This window comes from Hippoglossus hippoglossus, chromosome 17, assembly GCF_009819705.1.
Source record: "Hippoglossus hippoglossus isolate fHipHip1 chromosome 17, fHipHip1.pri, whole genome shotgun sequence".
Taxonomy (NCBI): domain Eukaryota; kingdom Metazoa; phylum Chordata; class Actinopteri; order Pleuronectiformes; family Pleuronectidae; genus Hippoglossus; species Hippoglossus hippoglossus.
In genome coordinates, this window is record NC_047167.1 from 13,353,251 (window position 1) to 13,378,892 (window position 25,642).

A 25,642-nucleotide genomic window follows, 5' to 3' on the forward strand; every position below is an offset into this window, starting at 1 on the left:
AGATGCTACCTATCGTATCCCCTGTTGCATAGGAAGCACAGAATCATCCTTTATGAAAGGAAAGGACAAACACGCCATCCCACAATTCATTGCGGCCGTAACATTTAAAGGGACGAATCGTTGTAGCTGCACCTGGGCAGACCCATGTCAATGTCAAAGAAAACAGAACAGCTGTTCTATTCTCCTGACATGATCCAGAACTGATCCTCACGTGATTGTCTGAGCTCCTGATTTCTTTCCAGGAGTCACAGTGAACAAGCATATTGAACTTATAGTTCACAATATCATCACCAGAACCAAATATAAATAAACATGTGCAGATACAAAACCCTCTACTTAACAAATATCCATCAATCAAATTGGATATCTAAAGCCCATATTCACAAATCTGGGCATAACAAGGTGTGACATCCTAGTCTGTTCTTAACCCTCATCAAGAGTGAGGAAAAACTACAGATAGGGGAAAAGAAAAGTGGAAAGAGGGATCATCTCCCAAGATGGACAGAAGTTCAATACATGCTGCAAATGTATAAAAAGGTCAAAAGCACTAGACCAGGAAACTATAAACTTATGTATAAATAACACTTGCCCCTTTTAATTTATTCAAATATTATTCTAATGGATTTAACTAATTCTGCACACACAGACTTTGCACACTGCAGATGTTTTTCTTGTGTTTACCCTGTGATATTAGTTTTTATTCCATTCATATCTTTCTATATATTTTGTTATATTTCCCTACACTTAAGTATTATTATCCTTACACTTGTTATTACCAACTGATGCCTATTTTTGACACTTGCTGCTGTAATATTGCAAATTTCTCCATTGTGGGACTAATAAAGGATTCTCTTATCTTATCTTATGATTATTACTAAATGTTCCCTCTGTATAAACTGAAAATATATGTCATTGGGTGTCAGGAGGTCTACATACAGTCTATCTGCTCTTATAAATAAAGTGAGGTGAGTGTAAGTGGGGTCAGATGTTCTCCACAGCAGAATCACATTAGACTTCAATGTCGCCTACATGTCACACATATCGATCAATGTCGTTGGCATGAGCATGTCTTCCTTCATTATACCGGAGTCTGGTGTGTTTTGAACACAGTGATCGTGGCTGTCACTCGAGCAAAGCATCATCGAGCTGTGCACCAGGGCATGTGTTCGAGACCCACTGCTAACAGAGGCAACAACATGGCAGCAACAACAAGGTAAATCATTGGGTATTGATAGATGAACGTACCTGTCAGAGTCTCCTCGGCCCCCGCGGATCAGCTGCCTCTGGAAATGACAGCTGTGGAAGAAGACGCATGTAACTTAGTTGCTGTCCAGGTTGTTAGCACTTGGCTAACGGTTAGCACGGAGCCGCACACGCCGCTTCACAGACACGTCAGAGGGAAACCGGACACGTCCTCTGAAGAGAAAACACTCAGGTGGAAAAACTGCAAGAGAAGAGTTGAATTACTCTCAGAACCGCGTGATGGGGTTTGTGTAAAGGAAGCTAACAGCTAGCATCGTATGATGACATCTGCGGGCTTTCAGTGAAATACGTCCGTGTGGAAAAGGCACTTCCTCCGCTTAAAGGTTCCTACCACCGAGAGGAGAAGAAGAAGAAGAAGAAGGATGAAACACCATCATATGTCACACACATTACTTGCAATTAAAAGTACAGTAGGTTACTAATTCAACCAGTTCAGTGAAATGTTCACATTAGCAAACACTAAACTCAATGTAACAGGAGAGTCTGGCTTACAGCAGAGTCTGAGTCTGACTGGGTGTGCGTCCGTTAACTCATCTCAACTTAAAGGTTCAGTGTGTAAGATTGCGGTGAAAGGGATCTATTGGCATATGAATATAAAATAATCCTAATATTGTGTAATCATCTAAATTGTACAAATTGGTGTTTTCTTTACCTTTATATTCAAATACTTTATATTTACATCTTTACATCATACTTTATTTGCACGCATCTAAACAAGGTTACAAAGTGCTTCACAAAAACAATCCATGGCAAAAGATGAATGAACTCAAATAAAAGGTCTTTCTGTTTTAGTTAATACTTCTTCAGTTTATTTTAATAACATAATAAGGTCAAGACCTTAACATTTATAGAGAAACCCAACAGTTCCCACAATGGCCAGCACTTTGTTGACTGTGGAGAGAAAAAAACGTCCTCATTAACTGGTAGAAACCTCTCAAGCAGAACCAGACTCCGTGTGGGTGGCCATCTGCCTCGACCGGTTGGGGTGAGCAGAGAGAAAATGGGATAGAGAGGACAGATGGGTGGGAAAGAGGGAGTAGTAAAGAGAGAGAGATAGGGGAGCGGAGGAGAGGGGGAGAGGGGGAGACCAGGAACAATTGTGTAACCAATTGTTTTAACTTAACATCAACAGAACATTTGAGCAACATGCATCAAAATCAACGAATGCCTATTATTGATCTGTATAGCATGACGTGGCCTCAAGTTGATATGCATTAGTAAGGATGAAAAGAAGAAAAAACTATAAAGTAAAACAAAATTAATTCAACAATAAAGCAATGTTTGACATTCAATTTGCAGAGGGAAATATATATGTTCTGTATAAATTCTTTCTTGACAGAGTTAATAATAAAAATGTAATTATGATAATAATAATTTGTAATATACTAGTAGTGCTAGTATATAATTTGTTGTTAAGTCCTTTTTAAAACACACTTACAAAGTACTTTACAGAATAAAATCATATCCAGCAAAACATGACAAATGGAACATACAGTCAAGATAGAAACAGCTGAACACATGTAAAAACAACATGGAAGAGAAGATCTAAATAAAAGAGAGAGGGTTAGATCAAAGCATGTAAAACACAGGTGAAAAATCTAAACAAGATATTCACAAAAACAAAAAGACTTGAGGGAGGGATTTAAAAGATGACACCAACTTTGCTAACCTACGTTTTCTACCTGTTTGATTAATCAAGAACAAGAAGAAAAGAGAGAAGTGAAGATAAGAATTGAACAGAAGATAAAAAAAAGACATCTTTCTCACATTACTCACCTAAGAGAAACAAATAAATTATCTACATTATTCATATGCTAAAATGAGCTCTCATTAAATATTATGAAATAACAGTATGATTTAAAACATGCATTACAGCTAGACCAGTCATCACCAACCCAATTGTCAGTGGGGGGAAATGTTATGATAAATACCACCAACTAGTTATCTCGACTACTCATCATTTAACAGTTTGATAACATTAGAGATAAAAAAATCCTTTCTCATCCCAAGAAGCTCAAACTCTACATAGAGAAGCTACTGTGCAAAATGCAACAAAACAGGCAGTTTAACTATGTGTCGGCAGCCTGTTTTTTTTCACCTACTAAACCACAATACCATGATTACCATATAGTGGAAATGGGATGACGTTATAAGTTATGTTCCTTTATCCTTATTGATGCCTGAGTTGTAGATATTTTTTAGTTTCCCTCTGCAACCAAAAGAGATTCAAAAACATGTGCATCCCCCCCCCCTGCCCTTTGGACCATAGTAGTAGTAATTCCTAGGGTTCACACACAAAAAGTGGTGTGAACAGATTAGCAGCCAGAAGCCACCCAGCTACTCCTCCAGACTTCAAGCTTGAAAACTCCCAATTCACAGAGCTGAGACGTAACAGCAAATTGAGCTCGGGGAATGTGGCTTCGGTTTTGTTTGCTCTGGCCAGGAGATGAGCTTGACTGCTCGTTGCTGCTTGCTCGAAAACCAGAAGAGCGAGAGAAAGGAGGGAAGGAGGAGAGAGAAAAAAAATTGAGAAAAGAGACAAACAATCTGGTCCGTCTGTTGTTGCCAGCAATGAAATTAAATACAAAAAATGGAAGGAAATGTAGAAGTAGGAAGAAAGAGGAATTGAAAATTGTGTTAGAGAGAGTGGAGGATCCTGGAAAAGGGATCTTTAAGTAATTAGGAAAAAATAACAGAGGTGAGAATGAAGAGTGCGGAGAGGAGTGATCAAAGAAAAGGAAAGAAGGGAAAAAAGCATGTGTGCATGGAAGACGATCGCAGAGAGATATTCAGACAGGGACAACACAGAGGTGACTTCTTCTGAGATGCCACAAACCAGACAAGCTTCATCCCCTTTTGGCCGAATCCCGTTTGAACAACTGATGCTGTTACTCTGAGTTCAGTCATACACAGAAATACACATATGTTCAGCGTTAGTTATTTTGCCAATTAGGAGAGAAAGAGATATATCCACCTCTCTGTTCTGTTTCACTTCTTCATGTTAAGATCCAAGACCTAAAGTTATAGGCCTATATTCCATATACAAAGTACAAATATTTTTGTAATAGTTATACTATAACCAATGGAACACATTTGAAATTCCCATTTGAAGGTGGCTCAAATTTAGGAATTTGTTCAATCAGGAGAAACCTCATTTGAAGTTTGAACAAAATGTATTGCCATGCACTTGATGTGAGATTAAATGAATGTGCAATAAAAGAGTCTATTTGGTGCTTAGGCCTCTTGATGTCATCATGGTTGGACAGGGGGTGTGGCTGCATGCTATTGGAAAGCCCCTTAGCCACGGTCTGGACACTGGTGGTTGATGGGATGTAGAAAATGTTGAGGATCTGATAAGATGAGTGGACTCAGCTGGGCTCCACCATGGCTCTAGATATGGGAACTGGAGGTGACTGTGGATGAGGAGGGTCACAGTGAATCTCTGAAATGACAGCGACTGAGACGAAAACAGTAATAAGACACGGTCACACATGGGCGAATGTAGCAGTGAGGTGAAACTTTGTCACGTCAAACTATTACTCAAGAACTACTTTTTATTCCAATTCAATGGTTTGGCATTTTCAAAAAATGTTTTCCACCCTCTATGGTTTTTGGTCTCTTTCTTCTCCCCGGACTTGACATTCAGGCTGGAGGCCATCACCAGTAAGGTTTTCCTCCTCTGAGGTGGACTTGGCAGTGAGCTTTGGGCGAGTCCATTTTTCATAGTCTGACATCTTTGGTTCCAGCTCCTGCAGTTTGATGGTTAGGAAGAAACGTCTCCTGTTCAGAGGCCCTCAGCTTCTGCTGGGCTCTGGAATCCTGTCGCTGCCTAACTTCATTGTAGAGGAGTTGATTATTTTCGAATGTTCTTCCTTAGTGGCCTCATTCTGAGTGTTTCCTTCCTTTAGCTTCTTCTATGCAAGCGGGAGCGTTTCAAGGGACTTTTGGGACCCTAGGCAAAATCCCCACCATCATCCCAGGTACATCATACTCACGCATTTAAACATTCTAGTCTTCAACCACACTTCTAAAATTACAAATCTTTTGGCAAGGAAAAAGTGGCACGGAGCTTCTTCAGGGGGTTTCTGACTACGGTGTCTTTGCAGTCTCCTGTACATAGTCGATCATAGAATTTAGAGTTTGGATTGAAAATCCCGGAGAAGTTAGCAAGAGAAGGCTATATCTTTAAAATACACAAACGATACATCGGACCCCTTCCCAACAAATTGGTCAGTCCGAGAGAAATGATTCATCATGTTTATTATCATAATCATTTTCTTTTGGGGCCAACATCTTTTCTTTTTAACTTAATTTATTGATGGCTTTAGGGATGCAAAGATGATTTCAACAAATACGATAAAAAGTTTCACAAACAACTTGCTAACCCAACATTTAAGAGGGTTTTCACAACACTGTGGTGGTCCCCTCTCAGCAGGGGCCCCAGGAAAATGCCCGCTTTGCCTACCCGGTTGCAACACTCCTGCTCCGTCATATCTTTTAATTGTACAGATTTCCTTTGGTAGCACAGATTCTGCTCCCTCTTTAAGGTTGGTCCTCTTCTCTTTCACCCCAGCTTGGAGTTCACCATCCTGCTCATGCAGTTTTATTGTTGCCCTCTGCTGTAACTGCTTTCACAAGTCAATTTTTGAGCTTGATATTAAAGCTCCTCAGTTAGGTGTGGCCTTCTCAGCCTTCTCAGGCTTCTCTGATTTTTATTTATCAGCAGTACGCACAAACAAAGCTGATTCAAGTTATTGCACAAGACCTTTGACTGTCTGTCCAAAGCAGCAGGTGTAGCCAGTTACCACCAAGCTTCTGTTTGGAGCTTCTTTAACAAGAAAGTGAATATTCCTTATGTGTTGGTCTCTATCTGCTGAACGTGTACATTTACATCAGTCTCTTCAGAATGTGTCTTTTTGTACCTCAGCGCTTGTTGTGGCTGAATGTTAGGACCCCACCCAAGTGATGTTCTCATAAGCATAATGTGTTACTGTACCAAGATTATAGATATGAGCAAAGCATTGAACTGTGAAGAAATAAGGATAAAACAAGCTTCTGGGTCTCAAGAGGAAAAACACACATTCATTATTCAATTCCTTGTAATAAACACACTGTTTTGCAACAGTTTCATCTATGATGCACGAGAAATCACTTTCCCCAATTAGGTTGCTAGTAACTGAGAAATGTTTTCACGAAAGCCTGACTTTAAATGGATTTGTGAATTGTTGGCCTATGTTTGGGACTGAATACTCTTTTAAACAAAAAGGCCTAGTGTTTACTCTGACTGGACACATTTACTTCAAAATAAACTTCAATGGAGAACAGTGACTGCATTTACCTTATCGGGACATTCTGAGGAAAACTGATGTCTGAATGCAGCTGCAGATTGAAATTAATGAGTTATGAGTCACAGATTAAAGGATAAAGGCTGCAGCCAGTGGACAGATAACAGATGAAATCTTGGAGCTGACAAATATTGATATATTTATATTTGTATTATTTACATGCAACAGATTATAGTTTCCCATATAAGCTCCAAAGCTTGTCTTCATATATTTCAATTTCTCTCATGAACTGTAAATAAAGGTGGACATTATGATAGGTCACCTAGTGGCTGGCTGCATTATAGGTCATAAATTCCACCTCCTCCATGGTAACAGATGGGACATGGACTAAACTAAAACGTCTGAGTACAGGTTAAATACATACATTTTAGGTAGTTACACAGATGTTTGTTCAAATGTGCATTTTCCCAGTAATTTGAATGTAATAAGTAATTTCATGTTGTAAAAACAGGGTGAAACGTCATGATTGACAGCTGAGACTGACTCACTATTGGTGAAGGATGTGTATTGACAGAGCCTCGCCACCACGGCTTCATCCCTGATTGCTACTGTACAGACTCAGACTCCAAATATGTAAGATGGCTGATTCGTATCCGGGACATTTTAGCTTCAGTTCTGGATAGTGGGAGAATGTGTCGTCCATCTTTGTATACAGGCGATGGTTTCTCCTCTCCGTCCTCTCTGTTTACGAGGTGTTGTCAGCATGCAGGTGGAATCCCTCTCTCTTCATAAAATGGGGGATCTGGCTAAATAAAAAAGCAAAGCAAAGCTGCAATAAAAGTCAACCCAAACCACTGACACTCAGAGAGGTTACTGTTTGGCTGGTTTACCACAAAGCACTGATGTGTGTGAGATGTTCCACTAAACTGGGAGAACTGGGCTGCTGTTAACTGGTGTCACTGAAAGCTCATGAGATAAGAGGCAAACTTGTCAGTGAGTTAAAGGCTGACTTTGGACAATGGTGTCTTTTTTTTCTCAGAGACATGAAATTACATCATCTTGCTCTTGGCACAAGGAGAAGAGGGTGAGTGAAGGGTGTGTGACAGGTACAGATTATTATCAAGATGTTCCTACTCTGTTGTCTTAGGGAAATTAGCAGAGCAGAAAAAAGCGCTGAGGATGAGGGTGAGACACTTCACAGGCAATTGGAAATCCCCTGATCCCTTGTATTTTGCATATCGTCAAAGCCCGGCTAATTTGTCGAATAAAGACATCCGTTTTAGGGGATAAACGAATGAAGAAAAGACACAAACAAGGAATACTAACAGATCGAAGAGAGAACCAGATGGAGATACACATGTGAACAGATGTAGAGACAAGTGTGCAGGTCTGGTCGCGGAATGACTTGAAACGGAGCCCTAAGATTTCCTCCGATTTCCTTCTCCCTGCTTGGCCCTGTTGCTGCGTCTTGTAAATCATTCTCAATTCACTGAAACAAGCCAGTTGGATTAGCTTGGTTTAGATCATAAACATTTGCTGCGCAGACCACCCAGGGAGCGAGCAGAGCCAAGGCGAGATTGTGTAAGAGCGTGTGTGTGTGTGTGTGTGTGTGTGTGTGTGTGTGTGTGTGTGTGTGTGTGTGTGTGTGTGTGTGTGTGTGTGTGTGTGTGTGTGTGTGTGTGTGTGTGTGTGTGTGTGTGTGTGTGTGTGTGAAGCCTCCCTTTGAGTGTAGAGGTGGGCACATACACACTCAAATGTGGTTTCTCTCTCTGTCATACACACACACGCGCACACATCCACCTATTCTGTGGTTTGGAGTTTGCACCACTTCCAGGGCCAGTGCACTGTGGGGCCCTCACCGCTGCCGTGGAAACCAAAACAGACTTGTCTGAGATTAACACACACACAGACACACAAGCCACAGATAAAGATGTCTCACTGCACTGCTGCTCAATGCTGCTGATATTCATTTGCTGTGAAAAGACTTTAATTTCTTTTCTTTTTTTTTAATCCATTTAATTATCAGCTGATCGGTTAATATGTTCTTAATTAAATTGTTGTGTACCCATTCAAAACCATGACTCTCTCATGTGAGATTTTTACAAGACACGGGTCATCATCTTGTTGGAGCAAAAATATCTTTGTTCCAGCTGCAAAACCTTAAGTGTCATCGACCCTAACAAGCGATATGAAGCATGCTGTCCAGGGACTTTCACAATTAAATGCATTTTACGCTCTTGGTTTCAACAACAGTCTGCGTTACCAGACCTTAAAATTCACTCTTTCTCACTCTAACACAGTTGGTGTAATTCTTCTGCTGGTTCTCTCCACATGCTGGAGCAATCTGCGAGCCAAGCTGGTGTCAGAACCAGGAAATATCTGGGTTGGGTTCTCAAGAGCCAGTGTGGGAAAAGCCAGGCAACTCCCTACTGCAAGGCAGGGGCTACTTTTCTCTACAAGTCGCTTGTTGGACTGTGGGTCTGTCTAACACGTCTAAGTGTGTGTTGTCCATTCACCTGTCTGTTGTCCACATCTGTGTTTAGTTGCCTTGGTGTCCACTGTTGCCTGTTATTTCGATGTTACATGAGTTTTGTATTGTGTCTAATTGTGTTTTCTGAAAATAACATTGGTAATAGCTTGTGTTTTGAGACCTTGCATGAGGATTTCTGGGTTGAAGGAGAACCAGCTTTTGCAATGCAGAGTAGGAAAAGTGGATAAGTTGTTAAAAGAATGTTGTATTTTCATTCCTTCTTATGTAGTTTAAAAGAATTGTACTTTTCCAAAATAGGTGCAGCAATCAATGAGGATTGTCCTCCACCAGGAGTGAATGGTGATACATTACAGATTTAATAATTCATAGGCGGCAGAGAAGGAAATTAAATAATATAAGAAATGATACAGACAGGAGGAAAGAAAAGACCACAACGTTTCAACAGCAGCTCCACTGTCTTCGGTGTGTGTGTGTGTGTGTGTCTTTCTGTGGCCACACTATGTCTGACAGACTGTCCACTATCTGGGAGGTCCCTCAACCACATGGGGCAAACACACACACACACACACACACACACACACACACACACACACACACACACACACACACACACACACACACACACACACACACACATTTTAAATAGTGATGGAGATTAATATGGTTCTCAGATCCTTACAAAGTATTTTTACAAGTGTATTTACAAAGTTTTGTTCTGTGTTCATAGTCATTTCTTCAAGAAGAGAAATCCCAATGCACAAGAAAACGAAACACTTGACTGCAGAGCTTTGTTATTACCTCGAGGATAAACACAAAAAACAATTTACTTTTCTAGGACCTAATATTTGATAAATTCAACAAACTCAACAACAGGCAAAGTCTTTAAAGGTCTAAAAATACAAATTAAAGATTGACTCTCGAGCTTTTCTCCTCTTTTGAAATGTTTCATGGGTAAGGAATGACTCAGCAGCGGGATTAACCCTTTTTTTATGTACACACCCAAAATATTTAGTCATGTTTGATCTCTTTCTTTCTGGTGGCCAACATGTGTAATTTGACTTTCCTTCCCCTTCAGCAAAAGTAATACACACACACACACACACACACACACACACACACACACACACACACACACACACACACACACAAACGCACACACACATACAAAAACGCACACACATATACAAAAAAAATCCTCTTTTCAACCGAAATAAATGTTTATAGCATTCCAAACATTTTGTGTGTGAGACAGTATGTGTGGTCCTGTCTGCACCTAGCATGAGGTTTGAGGTTAAGGTGTTTGTCTGCTGGTGTGTGAGCTGCAGTGTGTGTGTGTGTGTGTGAGGAACACCCATGCTTGCTTATATATTAAATAAAGAAAGATATCTGCGTAAAACTGAGAGATAAAGAATTATGAAAAAAGATCACTTTTCATATTTGCTGATACAAACTGGTTTAGAAAACAACGAAAGTGAGGACAGAAAACCAAGTACGTAGGTTTATGGAATTTGGTCAAAAAGGATATGATACATTTAGTTATATAAGAAGTTAAGTAATGAAAATCATTATCGTTGGGCTTGAAACACAAGGACACAAAAATACAGACACAGAATTCCATTTATTGTTGGTTTTGGAATCTCCATGGGATGTGTTGACAGTAGCAAAATCACCAGCCTGATCCATTCATACACAAACATGCAGAAGTGAATTTGCCGCAGTGGATCCCCTGATGAAAATATCACTCGCACCCACAGAACATGAGCTGATTGTTTGAAAGCACGGATGTACTGTACGTAAGTTTGGTTTCAGGGGTGGATGGGGGGGGGGGGGGGGGGGGGGGGGGCACATAAAGCTAGAGGTTCTTCAGGAGCAACAACAAACAAACAAGACCGGCACTCAGTAGAGTACGCACCTCCGCCAAGGCCCAAACGTCCCCTTATGAAACCACATTTAAATTCATTACATTCTTCCATTTTGATTTGGATCTGCACCAAATTAAGCAATCCAGTAGTTTTTTTGCATAATCTTGTTTACAAACAAACACAACCTCCTTGGCAGAGGTAACACCATGGGTTGAATGTGTTTGCATGAGGATATTAGTTTTCCTTTACGGTGTGAAGAGTAACTCACCCAATATTCTCAGTGTATTCCCCACCTTTTATTCTCCAACATGCTGAAATAAACTTAAGCCATAAATATGTAAATTACATTGTAAAACAAAAGAAAGGTACTGACTGACTCTGTTTTTGCATGTAACACAGGCTAGTGCTGTAAAACAATAAGAACCCAGCCTCAATAACAGTAAATCCATTCAGTAACAAATAGCACACCATGCCTCTTAAGTGGTTTTCAAACCTCTTGTGTTATTTCCCCCTATAGGTCAGTAATGGCAGGCCCTATAAAAATGTATGGAAACTGTTATTTGCATTTATAGACCATTATTCAACTAAATAGCATGACACACACATGCATGTGGGTATTTTTAACACATACACAGGACACATACAAATGATAAACCACTAGTACCTCTCAGAACCTGATTTATTGTATAGCTGCTTTAATTAGTTAAGTGTTTGTTTGCTGCTTATAATGCGATAAGTTATATTATTGTTTTTTATTTGATTTACTTTGAGTATATCGCCAATTTATCTACAGCACTTCAGCTAAACACGCTAACTAATCAAAAGATTATGGTAAGAATCATAAACATAAAGATGGACGACACATCTCTACTTTCTCCTACTATTCAGAAATGAAGCCAAAATATCCTGAATATGAACGCTACCTTCTTTCGCATGTAAAGCCAGAGTCTGCACAGTATAGCCATCGTGGGATGGAGCCTCGATCACAAGGTCCCACCGATCTACGCACTCAAGCTACAAAAAGACACACTGAAGTGTCAGTGTAACGCGTGTAAATGTGTGTGTTTTGAAAACGAGTGATTGACAGTGGGAGGACAGGAAAAACGCATAATAACGTCTTGTTTCATGAGAGAAATACTGTTATTTTGAGCAGGAGGCCGAGTATCATTTCAAAGGTTTCTGTCAATATGAAAATGGGTAGAACAGCATGCACACACACAGACACACACACACACACACCCGGATAAACATGTCTGCTCCAGATGTTGAGAATATTTTGTTTCAGTGAATGTAGTGCTGCCTCACATCCGAGAAAAGATAAATCACAGCCCCTGGACAGCAGTGAAGACACTTTTAGAGGCCTTCGTAAACCCACAGCGTTCACTTTGTTCCCCTATGGCAATATTCACAGATGCTGTTTGGAATGACACTCGTGCACGGAGAATACTAGAACAAGAGTAACAGGGCCAATTATTTTCAATGCTACTCGTCAAATTTCATATTCTGCTCTGGGGGAGCGTATGAAATGGAAATCTTGCGCTGCGTGAAATAGAAGATGCTCAGACTATTTTTAAAGGTCATGACATCATCAGACGAAGATGTTGAAGTGATTTCAATAACATCTGAGCAGGATGTTGTGCTGACATTAGACACACTTATTACCCTCAATTATCATTGAGTCTGTGTAAAATAAAGTGGGCAAGGTTGCTCTTCTCTAATGACAGCATTTTTTCAACTATGCAAGAGCAACTCAGCTTTGTTTTTGAGTTTCCGCTCACAATTCATAATATGAACCAAATATAGAAATGAATAACATGTCTCCACTTCCTCCCTCTATCAAGCCAGAGTCTGGAGGTTGGAGCCACGATATAGCGAGGTCCCGTCGATACACATACTCCACCAATCAGGAGTCAGTCTCAGCTGTCAATCTGCAATGACTGAAACCATCTTTGAGAAAAAAACTATTTGATGTACACTCTGATTTTTAGTTTGGCTCATATCTTATTCATTTATATAGAGGAGATGGGATGTATGACCCATACTGCAGCCAGCCACTAGGTGGCGATTGAGACAGTTTGGCTTCACTTTTGGGGAGGCGTCATATAAGCAGTGGATTTATTTTTGATCTCCCAAAATGAGGCAATTTCTACTATTTATTTATATTATACATATATTTGGGGTATTTTGTCTTTATTGACAGGACAGCGTGAAATGCAGAGAGAGAGCGGGGGAGATACGCAGCAAAGGGCCATGTCGGAAGCGAACCTGCAACCCCTGCAGCAGGACTCAAGCCTGTCTATGTTCACGCAACCAGGTGAGCTAGCATTGACTTAACATTGCGACATGATCACAAGTTTCCCTATTTTGACTATATTTCATAATCTACACTGGACCATCCAACATCACAGGTAAATCACAGAGAGCTAAAATATTCAAATATCGCCCTCTGCATTCGTTTATATCCTACATGAGGCATGAGAACCCTCATTCAAGTGAAGGATTTAAAATCACCACTGTGGTTTTGTGAATGACAGCAGTTTCCTGTTCTTGACCACTAATGTAGTTCTTCTCGTGTTGATATGAAGCCTTTTTGCGCACAGGACGTCAATCATATCTTCAAATTCACACACACTCATGAAAACACACACTTCCTATGTTGTCTTGTCGCATTGGATAAAATCAAAGGATGAAAATAGACCCTAAAGATATGTAAATTGTAGTGTTTTAAACGAAATACATTTTGTAAATCATGTTGCATACTAATGCTGAGCACTAATAGCAAGTCTAATGAAAAATGGTAAATTCACATTCTGCATTTTAATTATCAAATACAATAAACTTTATTGATTTGTTTTACATTAATCACACAGTGGACTTGATGATTGATTTCATATTCAACACATCATTTATTTATGAGGTCTAAATACTTTATTCGGGGGGAAGATTAAATGAAATATGTTCATAGTCAAGCCCTTCAGTCATAATGTTAAACAGGCAGATATAAAACTCAGCTGTTCGGCTGTGAGGACTCTCTACTTCTATTAGAACCAGTGAAAGAGCACCATCTGCTGGTGTGGGGAAAGAGTTGCTGTTAACTTGGTATTGAGTTTCAATAAAAATAGATAAAACCATCTCTCTGTTTACAACTAATATGAGTCAATGGAGGGCAGAGTGATGCTGAAACTCTATCCTCAGCTAACTTGAGTAACTCTTGGTGACTTGTATGATGTAGGTATGACAATCATCTGTTTCATAAATGCAATAAATCAAACTGCCCGTTCTTTCATATCAATGCACACATTTATATCAGCGCATTTCCACCATCTTGCAAGCTCTGTGGCCTTTTTTAAAATGTCTATATATGGAAAAAAATCTTCACCCTATTTTCTAAGTTGTGGCAATGGTGCAGCTCCTCAAAAAGATCCTTTTGATCTCAAAAACATGATGTCATCAGTCTCTCCTTTACATGTCCAGCTTTCATCGTGCACAATGTGAAGAGATATAGAAAATATTGTGCCTGTCAAGTTCAAAACAGCATCATCTTTTTGCACAATTCCAGGTTTTACCACCAGCTTCAGTTGAACCGTCCAAGAAAACAATATTAATGAGACCTAAATTTACAAAATCTCTATTACTATCCATCTCTGCTATTTGTGGCATGAATTTTTGAGCTGCTGAGGGAACTCGCTGCTTAATTATTGAAAGTGTGTGCTGTCTGCTCTGAGGGGGGATATTCTCTGGACATGATGTGACTGACCTCGTTGCTTTCAACCCATTCACACTCCCGCCTCGCTTCGCTGGTGGATGTCACCGTGTCACCCACAGGGATGAGGGAGAGAGAGGCGAAGTGAGAGATGGCCGCTGGACGTTCTTACATTGGATGCTACTTAGAAGTTCTGCATTTACACACGCACAATTACCCCCCCACCCCCACCCCCACCCACAACACATATACACACACATGCACAGCAAGTCACATCATCCTCACACGGACCCCTGGCAAAGCCAAAGCAATGCAACTGCTACTCCATTGTCAAGCCCCTTAACTCCCTCCCTCCTCCTCCAACTCTTTCTCCTCACCACCACCCCTACCCCCCCAACCACCACCATCTCTACCCCAGTCCCTTCAAGCTGTCCCCGCTCTTTTCTCCGGGTTGCCATGGATACGGCTAACAAAGCCATCACTTTTACCAATTTCCTCAGAGACAGGTGCTGGCACAATGACTGCTTCCTTGCGAGCTGAAAGGGGAAGGGGCAAGAGGGGTCCATGGGAACTCCAGGCGGACACTCTGAGGGCTGTCCAAGTGTCCTCCTCCCCGGGCCCTGCCGAGAAAAGAAGGCTAATTTGTTGTCCCTGTTTTCCCAGGGAGGGGGGATGCAGGAGGAAGGTGGGGGTGGCGGCGGTGCAGTGTCAAGGCAGGGCGAGCGAGTAAGAGAGAATGAGGCAGAAAGACACAGAGAGAGAGAGAGAGAGCATATGCAGATGGGTGTCCACCAGTTTTCAAAACAGACCGCCTAGTATCAGTCTCCTCTCACTTTCTCCTGCCAATGGGTGGCAAGGTCCTCCTCTCTCTCCCCTCATTCCCTCATCTCCTCTCGCTTCCCCTATTCTCCCGCTACACGTCTTTGGGGCCGGAAACAATAGCGAGTCGTGGCATCATGACTGCAAGATGTTTCAATTTAGCTTTCAGCAAGCGTTCACTTCCTTCTTTGTGTGGTGCCTTGTCTTTGTGTGTCAACGCAAGTGTGTGTGTGTGTGTGTGTCTGCCTATGTAACACTTAGTCATAAATAAGCTGGACAAGCATCGCAATAAGTTTTTTTTTTTCTCAAAGTTTACTTTTGTGTAACGGCCACATGTTTCCTAACATTATTCCACTTGACACGCCGACTGCATATGATCCTTTACAGGATGAGGGAACAGATTAGATAGATTTGATTCTAGTATCGCTCTTTTGCAATGTTAAAAATGTTTCCCTCTGAAATGAGACTGTGGCCTCAGTTTCAGCAAACATCAAAGTCCATAATTGCCCAATGAAATATGTAGATTTTGTCCTGCTGAAGGCTTTTACATTACAACTTGATAAGCTGATGTTTTCTCTAAGTCATTGTTTACTGGTCTCTTTCAAAGCTCGGCTGACACACTGAAAGAGGGGCTGTCTGTTGGCACAGCTACAAAGTATTTATTGCCCCGCTTAGGAGAGAAGCCATGGTCTTTCAATTTGAGGGAGCTCTATGTGTGTGTGTGTGTGTGTGTCTGTACATTTGTGTCTGCTTATAAAGTTGTGTGCGTTTGGGGATGTGTTTGTGTGTGTGTGTGTGTGCATGTGTGGGAGCTCTTATTTGAATAGACCATACAAATGGTTTTGTTGGTGGCACAAACCTTTTTGAGGTAACTTGTAAAGCACTTACCTTCTGTAAAGGACATGCCATTCAGCTGCAAAAGACCCTAACGGCTGTTGTACTGGAGTGTGTGTGTGTGTGTGTGTGTGTGTGTGTGTGTGTGTGTGTGTGTGTGTGTGTGTGTGTGTGTGTGTGTGTGTGTGTGTGTGAAAACGATAGAGCGTGTGCATATTATTGTCTAATGCCTTCTTCTATGATCCCTGCCAAATACTGAGTCGATGAATTGGACAGGATTGAGCTGGATTCTGACTGATGAGAATAAAAAATTGGAAAATTGATTAAAAACCCGAAATGTACTAGATAAAATGTCAGATGTATGCAGGAGGTCAATTTTCACAGTTTATTTGCATTGATTATGATGTGAAATTTCTTCTGTTAGTACTGAAAACAAGCTTCTTATCTTTTTTGTTCAATACATAATAATACAAAGTACTGCTTAACCTTTTCAGCCGATCCCAGCTGACATTGGGTGAGAGGAGGGGAACCTCCATGACAGGTCAACAACAAATCACAGGGAAAACCTATGGAGACAAACAACCACTCACACTCAGATCTGTGGTCAATTTAGAGTCTGCAATCAACCTAACCCCAATGTGTGTATCTTTGGCCTGTGGGATGAGGCAGGCGTACACAGACACAGTGCTAAACACTGCACCACCACAAAAGTGACGATAGAAAAGGTAATTTTTTAACTTATTTTGACTTTCGCCCTCAGTTAATACGTGTATGTGTTTCCTGATTGGTCACATTCATCTACCTCATCTAACTCAACATATTTGTAACCTTTTCGTTTTACATTGTTCATGGTTAACGTCATGATTGAATTTGCATTCAACATCAAAATATATAAGCTCAGTTTTCCTGATTTGTGTTCTGCAAGATACGCTCTGCTGTCTGCCGGTGTATTTCCTTAAACTACCACTTGGTGTCACTAAAGTTAGACATTTTCAAATCTTGCACAAAGTGACCTTAGTCTTGCCATAGAAAATATTCTAACAAGAAAAATTGTATTTGCTGCCTTCACTGTGAAAAGAGGAGTGGACTACTGGACTAAGAAATGAAATGATACCGGGGAGCCAATAGATTCTACAAAAGAGACAACACAGGTTCATTCTTTTTAAAATTCAGTTTTGTAGTTCTAATTATAACTTTAGTTGTATAAATATTTAGATATAAAACTTAACTAATCATGATTGAAATTATAAAAATAAACTGAATTCATTAGAGGGAAGTTTAAGAAATGTAGTTGCCCCAAAGCCTCAGCTAGGCAGAGGGTCATGGACTAAAATAGGCTTGATGACTGACAGTATTGCAATGACTGCGACATCACTTCCAAGATTTCTGTTATTCAGTTTGCATCCCGTTGCCAGGAGGCTGATATGTTGGCAGAGTGTGTGACAGTCATGTGTCTCAAATGTGTTGAGCTGTCACTTCCCCCAATAAGCTCATCTCAGGGAGGGTTGTCATTGATACCATCACAGCACATGCTTTACTTAGACCTGACGTACTCCTTCCTCATAGAGACAGGTACTCCAGACAAACCAAACATGACAGGACGTGATCGGTGACACTGAGGCTCCTGCTCATTTTATAATATAATGATGATATAAATTAGAAAGTCTTACTAATGATCTTTTCGACATTTCAATTCTGTCCAGTAGATGTCAGTAAAACACCACCAAGTCAGCCCTGTGGCCAGCAGCAGATTTCAACCACGCTTGAGGTTTTACATAATTGAGTTCATACATTCAGGTTGTTCTATAAAAAAATCTATATATATTTATGTTATTTATTACAGAAATTCTTTTTAAAATCTTGATGACGTTATTAAAATTATTAAAATGTCCTCCAGTTACTTGTTCTGCATCTGTACCTGCAAATCATAAACTATGTTGTTTTAGCTTGTAAACTCATATAAACACTATTCTGCCTGTGAAACATTTAAAATCTGCTGTGAGTGGGTTATAAAAACAAATCCATTATCTTTTGCATTGTATAGTTTAGGAAACTCCCTCGATTCCAACCAGATTACGGCGTCTAATCCACTCCAATCTTCTCCTTTCTTGTAAACATTGATGTAATGATAGTTGATAGTTGGAAAACATTATTAAAATCTGAGCTTTTTTATATTCCAGCCACGACTTTACATTATCATGTACTTCCATGTAAAACCCAAGCTGCACAGCAGGACGCCACAGGGGAAACACACACTTTGTATCTTTGATTTCAAAGGAACCGCTTCAGGCTTTTTCTATTGATCATGAACATGTTGACGACCCCAAGCTTCTTTTAACGACATGTTGTTATTTGTCCTTTAGGGGGAGCCATTGTGCAAGTTAATTCCCCTGTTTGTCCAAGTGTCCTTTATGACTTCTCCTCACCCATCTCTGCCTCAGCCCTTCCTCCATTGAACTGTTGATTAGTTTTCCATATGAGTTGGCAGAAGACAGTGAAGTGGTCTGATCTGAGTCTTCATTCAGGACAATACGCTGATGCTTTTGAGTGCAAAACCTGAATCTTAGCAGTCGCTATCTTGCAAATATCCTTAACGGTGAACTATTGAGCAATGTAATATTGTATTAGCCTATTTAAGAATACATGTAGTAGGAGGCCCCTGCTCCATCTCTGCAAAGGGGTCCTTGTCTTAAAACATGTTGATGACCCTTGTTTTAGCTGGTTTACATCTTGAGTTTCTTTGCAGCTCTTTGCTCTAACGATATGTTTTTATTCTCTCCTCTATTCCAAAACCTTAAATTATCAAACAGTAGCAGTGAGGGTCCTCAGAAAACTGTTGTTAATGAGCATGATTCAGCATCACGTCGTAATCACATCGATTGTTACCGTCTGATTACGCTCTCTGCCTTTTTCCCTTCATGTGTTTTAATGAAAGTCTAATGAGTGTTGCTGGCACAACTGGCCTACATACACAGTTCACCTCACATCCTTAATCACGCACAGGGAAGTTAATATTCATCACTTCACTGACAGTAATGCACCCAAACACAGATAAAGAGAAAGCTTCTTCCCGATACAGACGGTGATTGTCCAATATGAAAACTATAACAGCACTGCATACCTCCACCAAGGCCCCAAACTCTCCTTATTAAACCACATTTGAATTCACTAGATTTTTATTTCTATTCAGATCTGGACCAAATTTCACATGAGATCCATGAATTATTTGCTAAGAGATCAAGGAAAATGTTGAAAAATGATCCATCTCGCAATGTTAAAAAAGTGGTGTAAAGATATCTGGATCTGCCCCATGTACCATGGGTCACGTCCCACCCCTCCACAAAGTTTCATGGAAATCAGTTGAGCATTTTTTGCGTAATCCTGCTATAACAAACAAAAACAGATGAAAACATGCTTGTCGGAGGTAATTAAACAATTTCAGATATTTTAGCTGATACAAATCCAGAAGTACTTTGAAGATTTCCCAGTATTGTATGGTGATTAGTGCCTGATACAACAATGAATGATGTCGAGCAGGTGGCGAGTACAGTACAAACACACAAGTGCAGATTTCCCACATATGTACATAATGTTCACGGCTGTGAGAAAAGAAGATTATCACAGTGAGAGTCTCCTCAGAGGTCCAGTAATGTCAGCTGCCTGTTCTTTCCCCTTTTGGCTGTGAAGAGGAACACACTGGTGCACATTTGAGCTCAGAGAGGGCAAACGCAGAGCTGTTTCACTTGTATCATTGTGTCATTACTGTAATAACCCGTCTTTGATTTGCTCTGCGGAGTGATTCATGGACGCAGACAGTGCAAAACTGAAATAGTCGCATTCCGTCACTCACCCACTCTGGAGATTATCTGGTCCTGCGGGACAAGGCAGTGACACACAGACACGCACACACCCACACAGGACTAACTTTGAATTCCATGAGACTTAGTTTAATCTTAATCATAGCTACCAGTTGCCTAACCCTAACCTTAACCTAAACCTAAACCAAAACTTAACCTAAGCCTTGTGCGTCTTTACCTTAAAATGAAAGGATTCACATTATGAGGACTTGCTTTTTGTCACCAATAGGCAGACATGTCCCCATAATGTGACTGTGAGAACAATGTAGGTCCCCACAGCATGATTAGTACCTGGACACCACACACACACACACACTTACCCGTTCACTTATGCAAAATGTGTGAATAATCTCACTTTTGGTTTGTTTGTAAATTGAAGTTAAGGAATGGCGACAGCTGTATTTATGGTAAATTGGCAGTTTGGTGAAGTCCAGATGTTTTTATACCTACAGATTAATCTGCTGACTCACTGTGTCGTGCTGTGATGTAACCAATGATCACTCTGCTCCTGACCCTCTTAACATTTGTATGTCAAATTCTGCTCGTTCCTCTTCACTTGTAATCTATTCATGTTTTCCGTCAATGTCCTACTTTTAGTTATGCATTGTTCTATTCTGGTAACATACACAGCAGGCAAGGGATCCACAGACAGGGAAGCTGTAAAATGTCCTGTAGTGTTTTTTGCCAGGAGGAAGAAGATGTATTATTTTAAAGGGCAGACATGGGGTTACCACAGTAATTGAACTGATCAGACAGAGGTGACTATGATGGGATGATAAGGTGGTGATCATACTTCAAATCCTCACATCAGATCCCAGCAAAAACAAATACTGTTAAATGATGTGACTATTTCCACCTAAACTTGGTTTTGGGTCGAAATTAGTTCAATAGTATGAATTATATTTTATATATATAACCACAGTCTCATATAATGTTACATTTGTTTTGAAACCAGCGTCCATTATAGTAAATTGACTGTATTTATATAGCACTTTTCTAGTCTTACTTACCACTCAAATCTCTTTACAGTAGAAATCACATTCACCCATTCAGACATCGCTATTATATGCTGTGCTTATCAGTTACGTTTACATTGAGATGGATATGTATTATTTCCAGAAAATGAAGGGTTAAATGTGTAGAGTGGATTCTCCCAGTGTGAGCAGATCCATCCATCGATTGCATGCTTAGTACTGAGATATCAGCAGGGAGCATTGTGCTTAACAACAATTAAGTGTTCATGTAAAAGTTCAGTCACTTCTACAGCATTTCACTTTAAAACTTAAATGCTGTAGTTTCACGTCTTTCATGTCAATAAGCACAAATAAGAAAAACACATCATGAGTCTGTTGAGTCTGCCTCAACAGGATGCAGGGGATGCTGCAGTTAAAACAGAAAACAGGAAGTCAGTGCTGTGTTGTCTGGAAATTTCAGAGAATTTCACTGCTTCACGGTTTTTCACCACGTCGGCCTCTCAGTCTGCTGCTGAGTCCTCATTTGCATATATGCGTTAAATCTTCCCCCTATAGGGCTTTAATCTGCGGATCAGTCGTTTGGTTTCTCTTTGTACATCTGACTATTTTTGATCACTGCAGTGATTGATATGAATCTTCTTGAACAGTGTCCAGTTCTCCTTATAGTGCTTCTCTGTGCACAGTTGGCCCTGCTACATAAATGCCTTTATACCAATACACTCTCAATGTCTCTCTTTCTAACACACATACACACACACACACACACACACACACACACACACACCGCAGTGAAATATTACAATACTTTACAAAAGCTGCACATTTGCTCTGACTAATAAGGTTACAACATCTCAAATCTGGTGCTCGAGTACAATCCTTCTAAATCCTGCATTGGATAGCATTTGCAGATTTCAGGAGAACTGTGACAATAGTAGAGGAAGAAATAAACAGTGCCCGCAAGCTGATCTTAGCCTACATCCACCTCTCGTTGACTCTTTGCTACCCTGGAAACTGTGATTATATAATAGAGCAAGCAACGATTTTGTCAGGTGTCTTTATACAATTCTATTAAAGGCCTTCTTCCAATGCTCTGGGGATAATTCAGTCTGCCAGTGTGCCATGATTTTGTTTGGCAAAAAGCCCTGCTTTCAAAATGCACCATCTGTTGTCATTTTCCATTTTTGGCTACATCTATTGTTTTCATATTTTGCATGACGTTTAGATATCGGCAGACAGTTGAAGTCACTGTAGCACATGTGGTAGTGAGCTATGTAATTCAAAAACAAATATCATCCAAGTGTAGGTTTTATTTTTTAGCTTTGAGAGACAAGACAAAACAATACAAGGAGGACAAGAACAGTGATTACAGGCCAGTTAACAGAATGGAATGATAAAGCAGAGAGAGTGTGTGTGTGTGTGTGTGTGTGTGTGTGTGTGTGTGTGTGTGTGTGTGTGTGTGTGTGTGTGTGTGTGTGTTTTGTGGACAATCAGGAATCTTGTTTTTATAAAGAGAATAAGAATAATCTGTTATCTGTAACAGTAATTAATAATTAATGATGAATGAATCAATAATAATTAATAATAATTACTATTATCGTCATCATCATTACCATTAATAATAAAAACCACACCAATAATCATCAATAATAATACTCATCATCATTAAAATGTAATTTAAGTCAGGGTGGCAAAGCAGAATCAGAATCAAGACCCTGTGCGGGGAGACTTCAGAACAGGTTTACAGAAGTAACTGCTGTATTGTTTCATTTTGTTCTTGTGGGTATGATATTTGACTTATTTTTGTTGTTTAATTTGATTTTGTTGAATTGTGTTTTTGTTTGTTTGTTGACCCTGACAGGAGGGAGCTCCCCCACTATACTCTATATCTATATATCTCATGAAAGCTGAAAGGGGGCCGGTCTTGAAGGGATTTACAGTCACTTTAATGTTGTGGTTGAAAAGAGAGAAAAGTTGCCATCCTGCCTCTTGCTGGCTGAGAGTTCACCCGCAGAGTGGCCCAGCCACCGGGGCCTGGGCGGAGCATGGCCCCAACAGCATAGATGTAGGTTTCAAGTAACAAAACTGAAGATGACACCAATGTTTTTTGTCTCTACAGCTTTGGTCACAAAGCAAATGTCACAGTTTGGCAAAACGTCACTTATATTCTGGATATTTAAATATTTAGTGTGTGTGTGCTGAAGGCCTTGACACTGCGCTTCACCTCAAAATGGCGCTTACCTAATCTTGGCCGCGCCCTGAACACTGAAGAGACTGTGGAGGGAAGCTACACCTCGCAGCAATAGACTGTTGCTTGAAAAAGCTGCACAGACTCAAACTCTCATCTCCTCCTGAACTCCGTCCGGGAAGAACCGGCCACATGGAGCAGAAAGAGGTGAGAATAAAAGCTCCAGTAGGAAAAGATGGATGGGAAGTATGAACCCCAACAGATGCATTCTGTTCTTTATTATCAATAAACATGGTTATTGCATTTGCAGGTCGGGGCTTATGTGAAAGAAGCAATCCACATTCAATGACTGTGTAAGACATGACTGTTGTTCTCTGTTGACAGGTCATTCAGCTGAGGAATAATGTCCACTGAGTGTTGTGTGTTGTCGACACTCACTCTAATTTGCTGGTACAGAATATAGACCAGAGGTGTTTGTGACCATTGAAGTGGACAGTTTGTTGTCCTGATGTCATGCACAACTCCGTCACTTTTCATCGCCATGTGTGCTGCTGCCTCAACAACGAGAGAGAAGGGAGCATTTTGGGAGCAAAGAGAGTGACGTGACCATTCAAACATGGATTCTCCACCAGTCCAACACTAAAACATGCAGCCGTGTTCCTGGCCTTTGAACACACACACACACTCACACACACAATCAACTCGTGTAGTCGGTGAATCTGCCTCCTTTGTCGATATTTTTGGTGCGATGGTAAACCATTCTTGATTTATCCACTTTCCTTCAAATTCACTCCTGCATCCCCTCTGTTTTCTCTCCTGATTTCACATTACTTCTTTTTGCCACTCCCCTCGTCCCCTTTCGTGGACGTAACATAGAGGCCCAACAACAAAGACCTTCTGTTTACGTAAAGTATAATGTACATTTCACAAGGTTTTTGTAAATGGGTTTTCTGAAAAGAAACAAACGCTTTGTAACTTTTCACCAAACCTGCTGCCATGTCTCGATTACAGCCCTGACGTTACTGTAATTCTGTATCTGGGATATAAATGATAGTAATTCACTGTCATTGCTATAAAGGCCCAGAGTGGATTGATAGGCTCTGCATGACTCTTACTTTGAATGATGCCTGGAAAAAAAAGGTTTGATCACCAGTTACGTTGAGTTTATGTTACGTTAACCCTGCACCCACGACACTGGTTGCGTTGATTGCTGGATAAGTCGCCTGGAGGTCACATCACATAGCAGCCATAGGATTTTGTTAAATTTCAAAATAGCTTCAAATGATTACATCAACCAGACTTAAGGCCTTGCACACTAGACTTGTTTTTCTCATGCCATTAATTTGCACATTAATAATATTTTTTTAAACCTGTATATATAGTTAATAAAAGCTTTTATCGAATTTCGCTAAACAATATTGCGGCCTTTAGGGTGATTTTTCTAAGATTTCACCTGTGACATGTGTACATCTGACCAATCAGATTGCATCTCACATTCTGATGCAGTGGAAGTAGAAGAACATCATCTATCGAGGCTGATATAAAGTTTATTTCTTATTTTTCAAGTAAAAGGAGCGACGGATCATCATCGCTTGATGTTGATTGCATCTTTCTTTTCGCGAGGTGCAATTCTTTTTGTTTTTATAATTTGTTTGCTAAATCGCATCACATGTAAAATGTATTGGCTTGTTCATGCCACTAATTTGCATTGCCGCTCTACAAACAACAACCTTATTCTAAAAAAGACCAATTTTAACTTTGAGTCTAAAAAGAACAACTCCACTCAAAGTTTTATGCCTCGACAAAATGAGCATGTGGGGACAATCAAAGCAACATCAACTCTAAATGTCTGCGCGCAACATCTCTTAAAATCTCCCTTTCTAACAAACACACCTCAAAGCTCACAGAGATGTTTATAGCTGAGTTTTGGGCGGTTGCACTGCATTTCCCTTCTAATCTCATTGTGTCTCTGCTGGCCTCTGATCTTTGGCATTTTCCACATTCCAGCCATCTGCTGGTCTCTCATTTAGCTGGCAGCACCCAGCGGCTCTAAACTAAACAGACTTTTATTTCTCTGCCTGCCTCTGTCTGTCTCAGTCAGAGAGAAAGTGGAAGAATCCTTGGCTGAACCATCTTCTCGATGCCAGCGCAGTAGCTTACCCCCCCCCAAAAAAACAACACATTCCATTACGTGCTATAGGATCACCACAGAAGTTGATAAAGTAATTTGGAGAGCACAGTGACATGTCTGTCTGAGGCGAAGCTGTAACGTGTGACAGCGACAAAGAGAAACAATTTCTCAGACACGATATCAATCTGAAAGTGAGAATCTGTGGGTGGCGATTCGAAGGCTGAGGACACAACAAATA

General features: G+C 40.4%; 1 protein-coding gene and 1 long non-coding RNA gene across 3 annotated transcripts in view; one reads left to right on the top strand and one right to left on the bottom strand.

Moving 5' to 3' along the window:
• The window catches only part of eif2b3 (eukaryotic translation initiation factor 2B, subunit 3 gamma), a 32,016-nt gene extending 30,456 nt beyond the window's left edge, over positions 1 to 1,560 (bottom strand). Inside the window, exon 1 of one of the 2 annotated variants that reach the window (XM_034613070.1) lies at positions 1,246 to 1,560. The gene's annotated coding sequence lies outside the window, so the exon portion shown is untranslated. The remainder of the gene's footprint in view (positions 1 to 1,245) is intronic. The other variant, XM_034613072.1, reaches the window with a different exon arrangement.
• LOC117777971 lies at positions 1,016 to 23,407 on the top strand. The gene is made up of 3 exons (XR_004616708.1): positions 1,016 to 1,213; positions 13,102 to 13,215; positions 22,947 to 23,407. It is a non-coding gene; the product is annotated as an uncharacterized LOC117777971 (long non-coding RNA).
• Positions 23,408 to 25,642: the final 2,235 nt, after the last annotated feature.